The sequence below is a fragment of the Lathyrus oleraceus genome, chromosome 2, assembly GCF_024323335.1.
Source record: "Lathyrus oleraceus cultivar Zhongwan6 chromosome 2, CAAS_Psat_ZW6_1.0, whole genome shotgun sequence".
Taxonomy (NCBI): Eukaryota; Viridiplantae; Streptophyta; class Magnoliopsida; order Fabales; family Fabaceae; genus Lathyrus; species Lathyrus oleraceus.
In genome coordinates this window covers 40,909,612-40,929,286 of record NC_066580.1, presented here as the reverse complement: position 1 = coordinate 40,929,286, position 19,675 = coordinate 40,909,612, and the positions used below count along the sequence as shown (strand labels likewise).

Here is a 19,675-nt window from a genome sequence, read left to right as displayed (position 1 = left end):
TCCAGTTTCGGTTGTTCAACGCCGAATATGCTCTTACATTTTCCCAACTAGCATACCTGCTACATTTCCCCCATGGGGACGGCATAGTAAGTAAGGTCCCAGATACTGAGGGTTGGCAACGCGCCTTTCAACCATTTTGGAGGGAAATAACCGGTACAGTAACCCATAGTTTTGAGGGAAACAGAGCCACTTTAATTCACAACCCGGCTATTCGATATTTCCGCCAAATATTGGCATCCACCATTTTTGGCCGAGCAAATTCTAACAAGGTGAACGAAAAAAAAACTCTTTTATTTGTTCGCCACATTTTTGCCACAAAAGGTGAATACCGTCCCTTTTATGCTATCTCACATGCAGACCATTGTCAATGCGAAGAGAGAGCCGGTTATTATTGGAGGTTTAATAACCTCCATTGCCAGAGTCCTAGGACTCGAAGAAAAATTCTCCAGGCTAACCCCGCTCCCGCATCATGCCATTGACATAGACATGGAAAGGAGCATGAAATTGGTAAAACGAAGGGGAGACGGTAAATTTAATTTAATAATTGAAAATAATGTCTTACAAGGTTTCATCCTCCCAAATCCAAATCACACAGATGTGCGTAACCCGGAAAATTATTGTTATATTAATGATTTGGTGCCTAACCAAGCACCCGCGCACATTCCTGAGAATGTAGCTGTTGGCGGGGACACCGATGAGGATTACATTCTGGAGCAAGCTGCTCCCGCTACTTACCCATACACCACACACATGTCATCTGAAAATGTTGCAGGTACATCCTCCAGCCAAAGACCCAGAAGAAGAAATGTGGCATCAACCACTCTTGATGAGATTTATGTTGAACTGCTGAGGCATAGCGAATTAGACGCTTAGCGCAACCTACAAACCCAAAACATGGAAGCTTAGCAAACTGAAATAATGCAAATCCTTCACCAAATGCATCATGATCAGTACGACTATGCTTTCAGAACCGAACAGAACATGTCTGGCTTGATCGATGAAATGGCAACATTGACAATGCGTGTGGAGGACCTACAAGACTATACGCCACCTCACCAGCCAGGAAACGGTGGACGTGCACGTACACGTGGCAGAAGGCGCTAGTAGCAAGACACTCAGGTTCTACCTTTCTCTTCTATCTTATGTCTTTGCATTGGGGACAATGCGGGTCTAAGCATGGGGGAGAAAGCTTTACAGCTTTTTATTTATCGCTTTCTAGGTAGATTTAAATTATTGTTATTTCCTAATATTATAGTAGATTTAAATATCAATGTGTTGTCGAGTCTTTATACATGGTTTCCGTTATTTACTGATTCTCCCATTTCCTTAAGCTATACAATTTTTTTTGCAAAAATCTAGACTTAGAGATACAGTACATCTTTTGAAAATTCTAACCTATAAATCAAACTAAGGTTGAATTGTAGAGATTTCGAAAAACTTTATAAGATCGGTATCGTTTTAACACCTTAAATCTCCCAAGTATAAGATCGATTTGAGTAACTGTCATGTCATAGCCTTAAATTCCATCCTTTAATATTCCTTAAGTAGTTTATCTAGCAGTCAGCACCATCTTAAGCACACACTACGCAGGAAGTCGATGCAAATAAGTGTATGATCTCAGGCTTAAGAGAAGAAAAGATTACGAAATGTATGAAAAATGTTGTTCCTTCTAAGTTAGGTGACCCTCACCCGGTCATTTAGCCCAACGGTATAACCATCTTTAACTATTATTTGAGCCAAAGTGCGAAAAAGAAATAAATAAATAATGATGAGATCATAGTCACTAACAGATTATCTTGCTATGAATGTGAAAGGATAACGGGCTTAATGTGATTGCGCCGGAATGAAAAAGGATAAAAAGAAGGTTTAGTAAGGTAGACTTAGGCATGATAACATGATTCGGATTGGTTTGTATAGGAGGGAGACTTATGGTCGCAATATTGTGACTATGTGTTCCAATGATACCCTTAGTGTGGAGATGAGTACTTGATAATGCAACTTTTAACCAAAGTAAAGTTTATAGACTAGAATGAGTATCCAAATGCAATTGTGTCTCTTACAAGCCTTGATACTTCATGCTGCAAAGATATTACCAAACGTTTTATTCATATACACAAGATTTGCTTGAGGACAAGCAAAGGTTTTAGTATGGGGGAGTTTGACAACGCAAAAACGTATCGTATTTTTGACTTCATATGCATTGCTTTTTACTTGATTAACACTTATTATTACGCAATATTTTATGTTTATTGCAGGTATTTATCGAATAAAAGGTTTACAAACAAGCAAAGTGGAAAATAGCAAAAAGGAAAGAAAAAGAGAAGAAAATAAAAAAAAACAGAGAGAATGGGCCACCATACCAAATGGGCTTGTGGTGCCCATCACTTGGATATGTGGTGCCCGACACATAATCCAAAGAGGGTGGTGGCGCCCGCCACAAAGTATGAAGATTGTGGCGCTCAACCCTAAAATTGTGGCGCACAACCCAGTCTTCCCTACTTTTTCTCCATGACTTTAGCCACGAATCCATTCACCTATGGCGATAATTTAGGGAAGTGGAAAATATATAAGGAGGGCAGTATCTCCATGCCAGAGCTCTCTCTCTCTCTCTCTTCCAACTTTCGATCGTACGCTTAATTTTAGTCAGATTTTATTTTCTTTTAGTTTTCTAAGCAGTTATTCTTACCTTGTAAAAGTGATAGTTTCTCCACATCGGGGACTATTGCAATTTATTTTACGCATTTGAATTCAGTTGTAACAGTTACCCATTGCCAAAGCATGCCGACATTATTTTAATTAAAGAATCAAGATTCAGTTCCAGTTCTCAATTTGTAATCCAGGTTTTATTTTGATTATTATTTTATTTATTTATGCCCTATTGTATGTTTGATTTTCCAAATACCATGTCTGTTACCGGATCCATGTCCGGCTAAACCCTTAGGCATCGGTATGTAAAGACCGTCGAAACGACGGGATTCGTAAATAATTGGTGTTAGTTTTTATAAAACTTATTTTTCCGGTTTTTAGTTTCTTATTTTAATCAAACTGTTTTTCGTACGAGAGTACATAGAAAACTAAGGTTACGGTCAACAAGAACTAGATTTTGAGATTTTAATCAGAAGCTGAAACTAGATATTAATCCTAAATACAGCGAGAGCGCTTTATGATTAATTAGACTTTATTCATATTCAAAAATTACTTTTAAATTCAAAATAAGACCGCGAGAGCCAAGCATTCTGGTTTAGGAGTATGGTCAGAGTCAATAAAACGAGAGTGTGAGACTAAGTCATTTTTATAAATAATTTCTACTGAAGAATATTTTGACCAATAAGATTACACCAAATATATATCGAAACCCTGAAGTTTGATGCATTACATACCGATATCCCTTTATTAAATATCTTTATTAATATTCTATTTATGTTATAGTTATTTCTCTTCATCCCTCCAATATTAGAACGATCGTCATCCTTAGATTTACATAGCAACATTAGATAATGATACGTTCGATTATTAGTCCTTGTTGGTTCGATAATCTTTAAAACTGCGCGATAGGACTGTACACTTGTAGTCACGATTCCCGTAGACTTACTAAGTCGCGATCAAGTTTTTGGCGTCGTTGCCGGGGACTAATTTGTTGATATCGTAACTCCAGTGTTGCCCAGTATAGACTAAGGCAAATAATTCTTTTTCCCTTTCTACATTTGTCGAGTGTATGCCAAGTACTCGCTCTCAAGGCGAGAAGTTAAAGCTACCGTTCGATGAACCTGAGCGTTATCTTAGATTAGAATGCCGGATACGAGATTTGATACGATAACATCTTATCAAGCTAAATCTTCCCAGTCTTAATATCCCTATTCCTGAACTAGTTATTCAACCAAAGATGGTCGAAGGAGTGTAAAACCGTCCTCTTAAGTACTATACAATCTCTTCGTAGGATGAACCATATAACAACATCGTTTCCCCTGCCATCGAGGAAAATAATTTCGAGCTAAAACCTTTGTTGTTGTCATCCGTACAGCAAAACCAATTTCCAGGTAGTCCCACGGAGGACCCGAACCTACATTTGTTAGTATTTTTGCAATACGCAGACACAGTGAAAGCAAATGGTGTCAGCCCAGAAGCTATAAGACTACGTATTTTCCCATTCTCATTAAGAGATAGAGCTAGAGCTTGGATCCAGTCTCTACCAGTCAACTCTGTCACTACGTGGAACAAGTTGAAGAAAGTTTTCTTAGCACGATATTTCCCACCTAGTAAGACGGTTATGCTAAAAGCCCAAATAAACGGGTTTAAACAAAAAGATAATGAATCACGTTTTGAAGCTTGGGAGAGATACAAAGACATGATGAGGCTTTGTCCACATCACGGTCTAGAAGAATGGTCAATCATTCATATCTTTTACAACGGTCTCTTGTACAACACAAGATTGACGATAGATGCCGCCGCAGGTGGCGCACTGATGGATAAACCCTACAATGAGGCCTATCAACTTATTGAAAGTATGGCCCAGAATCATTACCAGTGGGATAGCGAAAGAACCTCAATAGAGAAATGTTAGATACCCAAAAGTGCTAATTTGAGCTATCAAATATGGGAATCTTTCACTCCATTTCCTTGCTAAAATGTTCAAAACCACCCTTGTTTTAGATGAAATGCAATTCAATGATAAACGATCTTGGTACCTTTGATTTGTGTGTTATTGTGCAGGAAGTAGGCATGAAATAATAGAAAGTGAAGACACAAGAAATTTGGCAAAGGGATCAAATCAAACAAGCATTTATCAGCTTGCTCGCTAGGCGAGGGCTGTGGCGAAGCACTCGCTAGGCGAGCGTCCAGCGAGAGTCCAGCAAAATGCTCCAGTAATTTACAGTGGCAAACATGACCAAACTCGCTAGGCGAGCTGCTAGCGAGGTGGGTAGCAAACACTTCCAGACTTGGTGAAAAGCGCAGCCAGCACTCACTCGCTAGGCGAGGCTCTAGCGAGTTCCCAGCGAGCATTCCAGTAGCAAAACCTCTCAACCTCGCTGGGGCGAAGGTTGAAGCGTGTCCTTCGCTAGGCGAACATGGCAGTCTGGGAAAGGCTATTTCTCTGGGCGCAGATGCCTCAGGTGCCTTATTTTGGGGCTCGCTAGGCGAAGCAGTCTGCTCGCCTAGCGAGCATGACAGCCCAGAAACAACACTATAAGTAGCAAGTGCCACTTTTGAGAGCCATACTTCATCTTTCCATACTTTTGTACTTTTTCTAGATATTTTCCAGCTTTTGCTCTAGAGATCTTTTTGACCTAGATTTCATTTCTCTTCATCTTTTAACCATCTTTTACAAAAAGAAGGTGGATTCCCATCCAATCTTGATTATTCGACTTGGATGTTGATCAACCTTCTTCCGAAACTTGCCGACCAAGCTACCATGAAAATGAGTAGCTAAGTCCTCCATTTGTCAAGGTTAGATGTAGATGATCATTAGCTTTGTGTGTAAATGTAAGGATCTTCATTTGTAAACTCTTTAATGGTGAATCTATGATGAAAACTTTGTTCTTATTCAAAACTCTTTGTGTTGGTTTATGATCGAGAGATGTTTACCAACTCTTAACCTAGGTTTTCATCCAATCTTGTTTGTTAGCTAGAGATAGTAATGAATGATTTTGTTCACCATAAGGTTGAACCAAAAAGTTGTCATTTTGATAGATTGTGTTAGAGATAAACAATGGATCAAAATGGGAAAACTCACAATGTGTGTTCGAGAGAAACACCTTGGGAGGACTTTGTGAAATAATTTATCATCTAAAGGAGTTTATAAGATTGTTGACCGAACAAATACATGCAAAGTGATCGTTGAACCCTAACTTTGGCAATATTTCTCAAATATTCAAACCATAACTTTTACCGCATTTTATTACATTTTTTATGCAAGATAACGTGACAACAACCAAAACCCTATTGTTACCTTAAGCTAGAATTAATACAACCATTGAACGGCGGTGATATCTTACAATCCCTGTGGATACGATAACAAAAACCCGACACTTAAGATTACAATTTAACAAAATGGCGCCGTTGCCGGGGATTGTAAATTGATATTGCGAGCATCGCAATGGTTGCTTAATTTTTAGCTTTCGAATTTTTGACTTGTGCTTGTAATCTGTTTGGTTTAGTGTGCAGCTTACGTTTTATGCGAGGGCAAATCCCTGTGGACGAACTTCTTTTTGATCCCGAGATCGAAAGAACCGCAAGGAGGAACAATAGCAAAACGAGACGTAGGAGGCAACAGGCTAGACAACGTCAAGAGCAAGGAGAAAGTTCTTCTACCACAAATCCACCACCATTCATACCTAACATGGAGCCACCACCACCACCTATTTCTACTCCATGTATAAACAGTCCAAGAAACACCGCTCAGTTTGCCAACCACACGGGAAGGCAAGCTGAGATGAAAACGGGAACTCTCAATTTATTATATGGAAGTCCATTCACCGGAATTGACCATGAAGATCCCTTTGCTTTTCTCACAAAATTTTATGAGATAGCATTGGCGGCCGGAGTGGATCAGGCTCAGGAGTTACCGTTATTCAGAAGATTATTTCCCCACGCTTTGCTCGGCAAAGCAAAAGATTGGTACTTAGACCAAACACCAGTCGTCATGACAGACTGGAACGTGTTAGAAGAGAAATTCATCGAAAGATTCTTCTCCCATAACCGGTTCATGGAATCCAAGACGGCCATCTCGGTGTTTGCACAAGGAACCAATGAATCAATAAATGAGGCGTGGGAAAGATTCAAGTCCATGCTTCGGAAATGTAAAGGGCATGCATTTGATGAATTGACTCAAATCCATATCTTCAAAAATGGACTTCAACCAAATTGCAAGACGTTGTTGGATGCTACCTTGGGTGGCTCTTTATTGTCAAAAAGTGCCGAAGAGGCTACAAATATCATAAATCGAATGGCTCTAAATGATCTTCAGAGTCAAAGTCGAGGCAACTCTTTGAAGAAGCCGGGAGTGCTTGAGCTAGGGACGAACGATGCCATCCTTGCCCAAAACAAGCTCATCTCACAACAAGTGGAACTCTTAACGCAACAAATAAAAGAGTTGAGAGAATCGTCTAAAGCTAAACAAATAGCTTGTTGTGAGCTTTGTAAAGGTGAGCATGACACCGGATTCTGTCCACCTCCGGGATTCGAAGATGTAAACTACATGGCAAACCAAAGGGACTACCAACCGAGACAACAACAACAACAACAACCTTATCAACCGCACCCTCAAAATCAACAACAACATTACCAAGGGAACCAAGGGTTCCAACCTAGGAGTAACTATTACCATAACCAAGGTTATGGAGGTGGTTCTTCTAGCCGTCAAAACCCTCCCCAAAATCCTTATATACCTCAACAACCGCCGGTCGTAACTTCTAAGTTGGAAGACACATTGACGCAATTCATGCAAATGTCAATGGCAAATCAAAAAAGCAACGACGCGGCTATAAAAAATCTCGAGACTCAAGTTGGGAAACTTGCTAAGCAACTCGCGGAACAACAAACCGGTCCTTCCTTTTCGGCAAACACGCAAACAAATCCTAAGGAGCATTGTAAGGCGATCACAACGAGAAGTGGGAAGGAGTTGATGAGTGAGAATAACAAAAGAGTTGAGAGTGAACAAAGAGAGAAAAAGAAAGAAAATGAGGAGGAAATAGTGGAGGAAAATGTTGATGGTGAAGTGGGGGAGTGGAATGAGGAGGAAAAAGTTGAAAATAACGAAAAGAATGGTGAAGTTGAAAAGAAAAAAAGTGTGGAGATTGAGAAAAATACGATTGATGAAGTAAGGGGGGAGGAAGTGAAAAAGCCTAGATGGAGGAGTGCTAGAGTTGCAAAGGGAAAGGAGGTAGTGAGCACTACTCCAATCCAAAACCTACCTTATCCTCATGCCCCGTCCAAAAGAGAGAATGAACGGCATTACGCCCGGTTCATGGATATTTTTAAACAACTACAAATCAACATCCCGTTTGCCGAAGCCTTTGAGCAAATGCCCAAGTATGCCAAATTCATGAAGGACATGCTTACAAAAAAACGGAGGTATACGGAACCGGAGACCATCGTCCTTGATGCGAGCTGTAATGCAATTATTCAAAGGACGCTTCCTAAAAAAGAGGTTGATCCGGGAAGAGTGACTTTGCCGGTTAAAATTGGCGATATCTATGTCGGGAAGGGACTAATTGACTTGGGGTCGAGCATTAATCTTATACCTTTGTCTATTATAAAAAGGCTTGGCAACATAGAAATTAAGTCCATTCGAATGACATTGCAATTGGCGGATAAATCGACAACCCATCCTCATGGCGTAGCCCAAGATGTTTTGGTTAAAGTCGACAAATTCTTTTTCCCGGTCGATTTTATTGTTATTGATATGGAGGAAGATGATGATGCTCCGCTCATCTTGGGCCGACCATTCATGAAGACCGCGCGAATGATGATAAATGTTGATGACGGTTTAATGAAGGTGAGAGTCCAAAATGAGGAAGTAACATTCGATCTATTCGAAGCAATGAAGCACTCAAAAGATAGAAATGATAGCTTTCGCATCGATGTGACCGAAGACGCTATTTTGGAAGTTTCAAAGCATATTCATGAGATATCTCCTATGGAGTTAGCTCTTGACGACTCATTGGAGGTTTTCACCGTTGAAGAAGAGCTAGCTCTTGAGGAATGATTAAAGGAACTTGATAGTTTAGACGACCTACAACCGTGGAAAGTAGAGGAAGAAGACTTGAAGAAGGAGGTTATTGACGAAAAAGCGCCTATTGAATTGAAAATACTACCCTCTACTTTGAAGTATGTATTCCTAGATGAGACCGAGGCAAAGCCGGTCATCATAAGCAACCTTTTGACAAATGAAGAAGAAGCCCGTCTGATCACTGTGCTAAAAACAAATCAAGAAGCCATGGGTTGGACTCTTTCCGATCTAAAAGGAATTAGTCCCTCCTATTGCATGCACAAGATTTTGATGGAAGAGGATTTTAAGCCGGTATCTCAACCACAACGCCGCTTAAATCCTACCATGAAGGAGGTTGTTCGAAAGGAAGTTGTAAAGCTGTTGGATGCGTGGATGATTTACCCGATCTCGGATAGTCCGTGGGTTAGTCATGTGCACGTTGTTCCGAAGAAGGGTGGAATTACCGTAATCTGAAATGACAAGGATGAATTGATCCATACTAAAGTTGCAACGGGGTGGAGAATGTGTATTGATTATAGGCGGTTGAATATCGCAACTCGAAAGGACCATTTTCCACTCCCATTCATGGATCAAATGCTCGAAAGACTCTCGGGCCAACAATACTATTGTTTCTTGGACGGCTATTCCGGGTATAACCAAATTGCGGTTGACCCGGCCGATCATGAGAAGACGGCTTTCACGTGTCCGTTTGGAGTGTTCGCATACCGAAAAATGCCCTTTGGGATGTGCAATGCACCAGCGACTTTCCAACGATGTATGCAAGCCATTTTTGCCGATCTGATAGAGAAAACAATGGAAGTCTTCATGGATGACTTCTCGGTATTTGGTGGGTCTTTTAGTCTATGCTTGGCAAACTTGAAAACGGTGTTGGAAAGATGTGTGAAGACCAATCTGGTGCTTAATTGGGAGAAGTGTCACTTCATGGTGACCGAGGGGATCGTGCTTGGCCACAAAGTCTCTTCAAGGGGGCTTGAAGTGGATAGAGCTAAGGTTGAAGTGATAGAAAAGTTACCTCCTCCGGTGAATGTGAAGGGCATACGAAGCTTTTTGGGGCACGCCGGGTTCTATCGGCGCTTTATCAAGGACTTCTCAAAGGTGGCTAAGCCTTTGAGCAATTTGCTAGCTAAGGACCAGGTATTTCTCTTAACCAATGATTGTTTGCAAGCTTTCGAAACTTTAAAAGAAAAATTGGTTACCGCTCCAATAATAGTCGCTCCCAATTGGAATGAAAATTTTGAACTAATGTGTGATGCGAGCGACTACGCAGTTGGAGCGGTACTTGGCCAAAGAAAAGATAAAAATTTTCATGCGATACATTATGCAAGTAAGGTTCTTAACGAGGCTCAAATAAACTATGCCACCACGGAGAAAGAACTACTTGCAATAGTGTACGCGCTAGAAAAGTTTAGGTCTTATCTTATAGGGTCTAAAGTCGTAGTGTATACCGACCACGCGGCGATTAAATATCTCCTAACCAAACCGGATTCGAAGCAAAGGCTCATCCGTTGGATCCTCTTGTTACAAGAATTTGATGTGGAAATCAAAGACAAGAAGGGGTCGGAAAATTTGGTGGCGGATCATTTATCCCGCTTGGTGAATGTGGAGGTTACAGCGTCAGAGAAGGAAATCCGGGAAGAATTTCCTGATGAAAAACTGTTTAAAGTTCAAGTTAGGCCGTGGTTTGCAGACTTTGCGAACCACAAGGCTAGTGGTTTTGTGCCTCCCGACCTAACTTCGAACCAAAAAAGGAAGTTTCTTTTGGATGCCAAGTATTATGTTTGGGATGACCCGTACTTGTTTAAGTTGGGTAGTGATAACCTATTAAGGAGATGCGTTACTGGCGATGAGGCGCAAAGCATCCTTTGGCATTGTCACAACTCGCCTTACGGCGGACACTATAATGGGGTGAGAACGGCCACTAAAATCCTCCAATCGGGATTTTATTGGCCCACTATTTTCAAAGACGCACATACCCATGCGCAAAGTTGTGATAGTTGCCAGAGAAGCGGAGGGATTGGTAAGAGAGATGAGATGCCTCTCCAAAATATCCAAGAAGTCGAAGTATTTGATTGTTGGGGCATCGATTTTGTAGGACCATTCCCGCCCTCTTATGGGAACGAGTATATGCTTGTCGCAGTTGATTACGTTTCTAAGTGGGTTGAGGCGATTGCCTCACCTCGGGCGGATGCGAAAACGGTGATAAATTTTTTGAAGAAAAACATATTTTCCCGTTTCGGAACCCCCCGAGTGTTGATAAGTGACGGAGGGTCACACTTTTGTAATGCGCCGTTGGAAAGCATTTTAAAACATTACGGTGTATCACATAGGGTGACAACTCCGTATCACCCGCAGGCTAATGGGCAAGCCGAGGTCTCTAATCGAGAGATTAAGAGAATTCTCGAAAAAACTGTGTCAAATTCGAAAAAAGAGTGGTCCCAAAAATTGGATGAAGCGTTATGGGCATACCGTACCGCCTTTAAAGCTCCAATTGGCCTAACTCCCTTTCAATTGGTGTTTGGTAAAACTTGCCATTTGCCGGTTGAATTGGAGCACAAAGCCTTGTGGGCCCTGAAATTTTTAAATTTTGAAAATGATTTGGCCGGTGAAAAAAGGAAGGTGCAGCTACTTGAGTTGGAAGAGATGCGCAATGCCGCATATCACTCAAGTTGGTTGTACAAAGACAAGGTTAAAAAGTACCATGACAAGAAGCTCCGAAAGAAAGAATTTGTGCCGGGACAGTTGGTCCTCTTGTTCAATTCCAGGTTGAAGTTATTCCCTGGAAAGTTGAAATCAAAATGGTCCGGGCCATTTCGGGTCAAAGAGGTGAAGGAGTACGGGGCTATTGTCATTGAGGACATGGACAAGAAGGATAGTTGGACCGTGAATGGCCAACGTTTGAAAGTTTATCTCGGCGGTCATGTGGATCGCGAGAGCTGTGCTATTCCGTTGGATGCTCCTCTGTGAGCATCACACCGTCGAGCTTAGCCGACGTTAAACAAGCGCTTGTTGGGAGGCACCCCAACATTGTAAGTATTTACTGTTTTCCTGTTCTGTTGTATTGGGTGTCCACTTGTTAAAACCATGCTGAAAGTACCTGTAATGCTGCCTTTGAAAAGGCAATTGCTGTCATGCTCGCTTGATGCTCGCTAGGCGAGGCAGTAGCGAGCTGATTCGCTAGCTGCTCGCTAGGCGAAGCAGCAGCGAGCGCTGCTTGACAGCACTTATTTAAAATCTCAGCACGCCACTCATTTTGGCCTAAACACAACTTTTCTGTTTTTGCAACTCTGCTGAGGCAATTTAACCGAACACTCACCTCACTCTCTCATTTTCATCTCTCTCACAAACAACTCACTCAAACCCTAATTGGAAGATTGCAAACCTTATTCCACATCACATTTCAATCAATCCGTGTAACTAAGGTTTGCCCTAAAACAATTTCTTTATGTTTGAACTCTGTTTATTTCCGATTTGAATGTCATTTAGGATGAAGTTGTTGGTATGGGAAACTTTAGGTTTGCATGTGGGATTTTAGGTTTTGCAATTGGGAATTTTAGGTTTGCATGTGAATCTGTAATTACCAATAGCATAGAACGTTTCTTTAATTGATATATCATTAGGTTCTGAAATTGAAACCATTAGCATGTGGGTTTTGGGAAGATTTCTCTAAAAATGCTGCAGAACCCAAAAACCCGCAAGGTTCGCTAGCAGCTCGCTAGGCGAACCAGGGGCGAGCATTCGCTGCCACTTCGCTAGGCGAAGCAGCAGCGAGCATGACAGTTCTTTGAATTCTGGTTTTGCTGTCTAATCTGTTTTGTGTTGTGTTGGCTTCCTCTTTATGTTCTGCAGATGGAATCTAGATCCGGCGCTTCAAAGAAGAGAAAGGGAGGGAACACTTCCCGTCCCGTAACAATACAGTTTGATACCGACAATTTTGTCGGCCCGAAGCAGGCTGCACGGTACATTGCTTTGGAGAAGCGGAAAATTCTACCGGAGAAGAGATTCATCATCAACCCTCAAGGCACAAACAGAGCATTCGTCGGGTTGATTGACACAAAGAAGTGGGATCGGTTAATTTCCCCACTCGAGCACTATGATATCGCAACGGTACGTGAGTTCTATGCGAACGCACTACCGGATGATGACGAGCAGTTTACTTGGAAATCTCGAGTGGCCGGCCGTCCCGTTGCGTTTGATCGGGATGCCATTAACCGAGTCTTAGGTGAACCGCTCCAGTTGGGAGCCGAAGAGAGGGACACATACCACACAGACTTACGACTTCACCGGGATATTGAAGCCATTTCTGCCGCCCTGCTATTAAGAGGGAAATCTGTTGAGCTGAACCCATCTGGGGTTCCCATGAGGTATCATAGGGAGGACATGACTCCCTTGGCTCAACTGATTCTGCTGATGGTGCTGACAAACATCCAACCAAAGTCCCACACTTCTACCGTGCCGATCCCAGTGGCACATTTGGTCCATTGTATCCTCACAAACGTCCAGATCGATGTGGCGAGGATTATTGCTAATGAGCTTAAGTCCGTGATTGAGAGCGGGCTAAAGTCGGGGGCTCGTGTGAATTGTCCCCTGGCTTTCCCGTGCTTAATCATGAGTTTGTGCATTCAGGAGAGGGTGAGACTACCCTCAAGGGGTCAGGTAAGGATCCCGTCGCCCATTGATGACAGGTATGTGGCCAAATATTGCAGGGCGAAGAATGTTAGAGGCAGTGCAGCTGCAGAGAGTACCCGGGCTTCTGATGGTCCTGGTACTTCTACTCCTGGACCAGATCCTTACCTGCAGGCTGTGTGCGATTACAATTGGGAATGGATGGCGGCAACCCAGCGTGCCATGATAGATATGCACGATTCTATGCAGCGGTTACAGCTGCAGGGAAATGGTGCTCATGCATTGATGACGCGTGAGCAGTTTCTGCTTAACGCCAACTGGCCTGTGGACAGGCCTGTGTATGGTGAGGGGGCGGGCGCTGGTGCGTCTTCTGGTGGTGCAGCTGATGATGATGATAATGAGGCTACCGGTTCTAAGGCCGGTAGCGAGGAGGATTCTGAGCCCTTGGAGGGTTAAGTTATTGTATTTTTCAGTTTTTATGTTTATTTCTATTGTATTTTCGGATTCTGTATTTTGACTTTGGTTTTGTACTTTTGGGGTGTTTTGTCCCCCACGAACAAATTTAAATTTTGAAGTTTATATTATTATTTCTATTTTAAATTTTGTTGTTTTAATAAATTTTTGGTTGATTGAGTGGCAAACCTTCTAGATTGGTTGCTCCTCAAAGAAGTACCCAATGAAGGTGCATCCGAGCTTGGATGGCAATGATAAGAATAAACAAGTGAATGAGGCTAAGGTACATGGTTACCTCCGGCTAGAATTTTAGAATGCATTAAGAACTTTACTCTTTTTGGTAAATTGAATATTGTCTTTTTGCAACATAATTGAATGAATGTTTCATCTAGAACTTAAGACCACAAATTGTGAGGAAACCTCCATTGTACACTTAAATGTTGGATTCTAATAAGTTTTGTTGATTCATTTGATTCATGTTTTGTCTTTTATTATTGTGAATATGTGGAAGCAATTAGAAATGATCGAGGCACTTGTTTTCTATCGAGCACAACTACATCCAAAAACAACTTACCTGTGAGCAGAGAGAGTATTCGTTAACCCCTTTGAGCTTAAACAGTTGAATCTCAGCTTGAAATAAAGCGAGATTTCAAAAATCTTTTTTTTACAACCCGGAAAATCTTGATTATTGTTCTTTTGCCGTAAAAAGTTAAGAGCATTCACTTAGGGTGAGTAAGAAATAAGTTGGGGAGAATCGGTAAGTACCACAACTCTTGAAAAAAGAAAAACCGAGCAAGCAAAAAAAAAAATATATATATATATATAGAAAATATAGAAAAGAAACATCTGTTTTGTAAATATGATGTGAAAGAAAAGAACAAAAATAGAAAGAATGAAAATTAATGCTTGCTTGGAAGAAAAATAGTGAAAAACAAAAATTGAGTTGTGAAATAAGAGTTGTGAAGGTTTCAAATGAGAAATAAATGGAACGAAGTTGAGATGTGTAAATAATGTACAGTGAATGTCTCTTTTGCATCGGCAATCTCGTTTTCAATGGCCTAAGAAATGACCCTTGTTTGTTAACCTAACCAAGCTTCAACCGAAAAGCCCTTAGTGATCTTCGTGCTTCCACATTACCATTTATAATTGTTAGACATTGTATGAATCGAATTGATTTCTTCATTATTTGTTAGAGAGTGAGTTTATTCCCGCGGTTGCAAACGCGTAAATTCTTCATTCCTTATTCGAAGAGGAGAGATAGGGTGATTCATTCAAAATAATATTGTTGTAGATAGATAAATATTTCGCATTACTATTAAGTTTTAGTTCTTGTGTATTATTTTATTCGAACCGTTGGAAATTTGTACCTGCTGATTCGCTTGTGTTTGAGCCGTTTTATCCGACTTCGGAGAAACCTTTTTCTTAAAGCAAATCCTCTTGTCCTTCAAGAGGCATACTTTGCTTGAGGACAAGCAAGAATCTAGTTGGGGAGAGTTGTTAGATACCCAAAAGTGCTAATTTGAGCTATCAAATATGGGTATCTTTCACTCCATTTCCTCGCTAAAATGTTCAAAACCACCCTTGTTTTAGATGAAATGCAATTCAATGATAAACGATCTTGGTACCTTTGATTTGTGTGTTATTGTGCAGGAAGTAGGCATGAAATAATAGAAAGTGAAGACACAAGAAATTTGGCAAAGGGATCAAATCAAACAAGCATTCATCAGCTTGCTCGCTAGGCGAGGGCTGTGGCGAAGCACTCGCTAGGCGAGCGTCCAGCGAGAGTCCAGCGAAATGCTCCAGTAATTTACAGTGGCAAACATGACCAAACTCGCTAGGCGAGCTGCTAGCGAGGTGGGTAGCGAACACTTCCAGACTTGGTGAAAAGCGCAGCCAGCACTCACTCGCTAGGCGAAGCTCTAGCGAGTTCCCAGCGAGCATTCCAGTAGCAAAACCTCTCAACCTCGCTGGGGCGAAGGTTGAAGTGTGTCCTTCGATAGGCGAAGGTTTTGTTCGCTAGGCGAACATGGCAGTCTAAGAAAGGCTGTTTCTCTGGGCGCAGATGCCTCAGGTGCCTTATTTTGGGGCTCGCTAGGCGAAGCAGTCTGCTCGCCTAGCGAGCATGACAGCCCAGAAACAGCACTATAAGTAGCAAGTGCCACTTTTGAGAGCCATACTTCATCTTTCCATACTTTTGTACTTTTTCTAGATATTTTCCAGCTTTTGCTCTAGAGATCTTTTTGACCTAGATTTCATTTCTCTTCATCTTTTAACCATCTTTTACAAAAAGAAGGTGGATTCCCATCCAATCTTGATTATTCGACTTGGATGTGGATCAACCTTCTTCCGAAACTTGCCGACCAAGCTACCATGAAAATGAGTAGCTAAGTCCTCCATTTGTCAAGGTTAGATGTAGATGATCATTAGCTTTGTGTGTAAATGTAAGGATCTTCATTTGTAAACTCTTTAATGATGAATCTATGATGAAAACTTTGTTCTTATTCAAAACTCTTTGTGTTGGTTTATGATCGAGAGATGTTTACCAACTCTTAACCTAGGTTTTCATCCAATCTTGTTTGTTAGCTAGAGATAGTAATGAATGATTTTGTTCACCATAAGGTTGAACCAAAAAGTTGTCATTTTGATAGATTGTGTTAGAGATAAACAATGGATCAAAATGGGAAAACTCACAATGTGTGTTCGAGAGAAACACATTGGGAGGACTTTGTGAAATAATTTATCATCTAAAGGAGTTTATAAGATTGTTGACCGAACAAATACATGCAAAGTGATCGTTGAACCCTAACTTTGGCAATATTTCTCAAATATTCAAACCATAACTTTTACCGCATTTTATTACATTTTTTATGCAAGATAACGTGACAACAACCAAAACCCTATTGTTACCTTAAGCTAGAATTAATACAACCATCGAACGACGGTGATATCTTACAATCCCTGTGGATACGATAACAAAAACCCGACACTTAAGATTACAATTTAACAAAATGGCGCTGTTGCCGGGGATTGTAAATTGATATTGCGAGCATCGCAATGGTTGCTTAATTTTTAGCTTTCGAATTTTTGACTTGTGCTTGTAATCTGTTTGGTTTAGTGTGCAGCTTACGTTTTATGCGAGGGCAAATCCCTGTGGACGAACTTCTTTTTGATCCCGAGATCGAAAGAACCGCAAGGAGGAACAATAGCAAAACGAGACGTAGGAGGCAACAGGCTAGACAACGTCAAGAGCAAGGAGAAAGTTCTTCTACCACAAATCCACCACCATTCATACCTAACATAGAGCCACCACCACCACCTATTTCTACTCCATGCATAAACAGTCCAAGAAACACCGCTCAGTTTGCCAACCACACGGGAAGGCAAACTGAGATGAAAACGGGAACTCTCAATTTATTATATGGAAGTCCATTCACCGGAATGGACCATGAAGATCCCTTTGCTTTTCTCACAAAATTTTATGAGATAGCATTGGCGGCCGGAGTGGATCAGGCTCAGGAGTTACCGTTATTCAGAAGATTATTTCCCCACGCTTTGCTCGGCAAAGCAAAAGATTGGTACTTAGACCAAACACCAGCCGTCATGACAGACTGGAACGTGTTAGAAGAGAAATTCATCGAAAGATTCTTCTCCCATAACCGGTTCATGGAATCCAAGACGGCCATCTCGGTGTTTGCACAAGGAACCAATGAATCATTAAATGAGGCGTGGGAAAGATTCAAGTCCATGCTTCGGAAATGTAAAGGGCATGGATTTGATGAATTGACTCAAATCCATATCTTCAAAAATGGACTTCAACCAAATTGCAAGACGTTGTTGGATGCTACCTCGGGTGGCTCTTTATTGTCAAAAAGTGCCGAAGAAGCTACAAATATCATAAATCGAATGGCTCTAAATGATCTTCAGAGTCAAAGTCGAGGCAACTCTTTGAAGAAGCCGGGAGTGCTTGAGCTAGGGACGAACGATGCCATCCTTGCCCAAAACAAGCTCATCTCACAACAAGTGGAACTCTTAACGCAACAAATAAAAGAGTTGAGAGAACCGTCTAAAGCTAAACAAATAGCTTGTTGTGAGCTTTGTAAAGGTGAGCATGACACCGGATTCTGTCCACCTCTGGGATTCAAAGATGTAAACTACATGGCAAACCAAAGGGACTACCAACCGAGACAACAACAACAACAACAACCTTACCAACCGCACCCTCAAAATCAACAACAACATTACCAAGGGAACCAAGGGTTCCAACCTAGGAGTAACTATTACCATAACCAAGGTTATGGAAGTGGTTCTTCTAGCCGTCAAAACCCTCCCCAAAATCCTTATATACCTCAACAACCGCCGGTCGTGACTTCTAAGTTGGAAGACACATTGACGTAATTCATGCAAATGTCAATGGCAAATCAAAAAAGCAACGACGCGGCTATAAAAAATCTCGAGACTCAAGTTGGGCAACTTGCTAAGCAACTCGCGGAACAATAAACCGGTCCTTCCTTTTCGGCAAACACGCAAACAAATCCTAAGGAGCATTGTAAGGCGATCACAATGAGAAGTGGGAAGGAGTTGATGAGTGAGAATAACAAAAGAGTTGAGAGTGAACAAAGAGAGAAAAAGAAAGAAAATGAGGAGGAAATAGTGGAGGAAAATGTTGATGGTGAAGTGGGGGAGTGGAATGAGGAGGAAAAAGTTGAAAATAACGAAAAGAATGGTGAAGTTGAAAAGAAAAAAAGTGTGGAGATTGAGAAAAATACGATTGATGAAGTAAGGGGGGAGGAAGTGAAAAAGCCTAGATGGAGGAGTGCTAGAGTTGCAAAGGGAAAGGAGGTAGTGAACACTACTCCAATCCAAAACCTACCTTATCCTCATGCCCCGTCCAAAAGAGAGAATGAACGGCATTACGCCCGGTTCATGGATATTTTTAAACAACTACAAATCAACATCCCGTTTGCCGAAGCCTTGGAGCAAATGCCCAAGTATGCCAAATTCATGAAGGACATACTTACAAAAAAACGGAGGTATACGGAACCGGAGACCATCGTCCTTGATGCGAGCTGTAATGCAATTATTCAAAGGACGCTTCCTAAAAAAGAGGTTGATCCGGGAAGAGTGACTTTGCCGGTTAAAATTGGCGATATCTATGTCGGGAAGGGACTATTGACTTGGGGTCGAGCATTAATCTTATACCTTTGTCTATTATAAAAAGGCTTGGCAATATAGAAATTAAGTCCATCCGAATGACGTTGCAATTGGCGGATAAATCGACAACCCATCCTCATGGCGTAGCCCAAGATGTTTTGGTTAAAGTCGACAAATTCTTTTTCCCGGTCGATTTTATTATTATTGATATGGAGGAAGATGATGATGCTCCGCTCATCTTGGGCCGACCATTCATGAAGACCGCGCGAATGATGATAGATGTTGATGACGGTTTAATGAAGGTGAGAGTCCAAAATGAGGAAGTAACATTCGATCTATTCGAAGCAATGAAGCACTCAAAAGATAGAAATGATAGCTTTCGCATTGATGTGACCAAAGACGCTATTTTGGAAGTTTCAAAGAATATTCATGAGATATCTCCTATGGAGTTAGCTCTTGACGACTCATTGGAGGTTTTCACCGTTGAAGAAGAGCTAGCTCTTGAGGAATGCTTAAAGGAACTTGATAGTTTAGACGACCTACAACCGTGGGAAGTAGAGGAAGAAGACTTGAAGAAGGAGGTTATTGACGAAAAAGCGCCTATTGAATTGAAAATACTACCCTCTACTTTGAAGTATGTATTCCTAGATGAGACCGAGGCAAAGCCGGTCATCATAAGCAACCTTTTGACAAATGAAGAAGAAGCCCGTCTGATCACTG

General features: G+C 41.4%; 1 non-coding gene and 1 pseudogene across 1 annotated transcript; one reads left to right on the top strand and one right to left on the bottom strand.

Annotated features, from left to right (window-relative positions):
• The window catches only part of LOC127121100 (putative UPF0481 protein At3g02645), a 61,686-nt pseudogene that overhangs the window by 26,086 nt on the left and 15,925 nt on the right, over positions 1-19,675 (top strand).
• On the bottom strand, positions 4,268-4,374 carry LOC127124554 (small nucleolar RNA R71). Its single transcript, XR_007804033.1, has one exon. It is a non-coding gene; the product is annotated as a small nucleolar RNA R71 (small nucleolar RNA).